This window comes from Priapulus caudatus, unplaced genomic scaffold (genome assembly GCF_000485595.1).
Source record: "Priapulus caudatus unplaced genomic scaffold, Priapulus_caudatus-5.0.1 Scaffold470, whole genome shotgun sequence".
Taxonomy (NCBI): domain Eukaryota; kingdom Metazoa; phylum Priapulida; class Priapulimorpha; order Priapulimorphida; family Priapulidae; genus Priapulus; species Priapulus caudatus.
Genome location: NW_014577531.1, coordinates 146,525 through 147,787, shown reverse-complemented (window position 1 = coordinate 147,787; position 1,263 = coordinate 146,525). Strand labels below are relative to the sequence as shown.

The 1,263-nt window shown below is 41.1% G+C and overlaps 1 protein-coding gene across 3 annotated transcripts in view; it reads left to right on the top strand.

Moving 5' to 3' along the window:
* The first annotated feature begins 576 nt into the window (after window positions 1-576).
* Window positions 577-1,263, top strand: part of LOC106810765 (phosphatidylinositol-glycan biosynthesis class W protein-like) — a 17,200-nt gene continuing 16,513 nt past the window's right edge. For 2 of the 3 annotated variants that reach the window (XM_014814210.1, XM_014814213.1), the window contains exon 1: window positions 577-649. The gene's annotated coding sequence lies outside the window, so the exon portion shown is untranslated. The remainder of the gene's footprint in view (window positions 650-1,263) is intronic. The other variant, XM_014814211.1, reaches the window with a different exon arrangement.

Sequence of the window (1,263 nt, the reverse complement as noted above, 5' to 3'; positions counted from 1 at the left end):
CGCGCTCACGCACACACGCGCTCACGCACACACGCGCTCACGCACACACGTCGCACACATGTGCTCACGCACACACGTCGCGCACACGCGCTCACGCACACACGATAAAAAAAATCGTGAGCCCCCTTAGGTCTTTGACCCCCAATTCAAAACTGCTTCGGGCGCGCCTGACCTTACTTACGTAAGGGAGACCGGCCGAACAGAACTGATCAACTGAATCGCAGTACTATTACAATTGAATTTGTCTTGATTTCAGTGAGGCGATTTTTTTATATTTTTTTAAAAACTAGATTTTCCATTTTTTTGCCTTCTAAATCTTAGGGGGGCGACCGCCCCCATCGCCCCCTCCCCCTGGCTACGCCACTGGACACTGCTATGCTTTATATCACATAGAGGGGTCCAAAAAAAGCTATAACCTTACTCATCCGACCCAGCATTAAAGTATTAAAGTCAAGTATTAATAAAACTATGAGGCAAAATTTCAAACAAAATATCTAAGGCAAAATTTCGACATAAAAAAGGTCGACATAATTATGATAGCTATGGTAACTTATATACCGCCCCAGAGGTGGCGCTGTTGTTGTCGCCAGGTCGGTAGGAAATCAACAAACAAACGTATGATGGCACTTAACTTATGAAGTAACTTAATGTAAGTTATAATGAGCCCATATTGCATTTATTATAACATATTTACTTGTGCAAGTTTAAAGAATAAAAGTATATTACTACATAATGTTAACAATGTCGCTGTCGCGTTCTTGAAGTTGGACATGTAAAGATAAGATAGGACTCGTGCTACTAGTACTACTACTAGTACTAGTACTACTACTACTAGTACTAGTACTACTACTACTAGTACTAGTACTACTACTACTACTACTAGTACTACTACTACTAGTACTAGTACTACTACTAGTGAGTATAGCTCTAGTACTATAGCCCGCGGATCGCTGCCCCAGGGCTATAGCACATTAGCGCATAGCTGTAATCTAAGCAAATGGTCCAACTGATGTGACCAAAATTTATCCCCAAAACGTAAAATGATCGGGCTTTTTAACACTTATATATCAACATGGACATCTCACCTATCTTTTTGAACAATTCCACAACTTTACACCAGGTATTTATACTGTTATTCCTCAAAGTCAGCACTCATTGAATTGCTGGTGCGGCACACACTCATTCCAAAATGTTCCTATGTGGCACAAGAGAAAAAAAGGTTGAGAAGCACTGCCCTAGAGTGTCATGCAATACCTCTTTTTA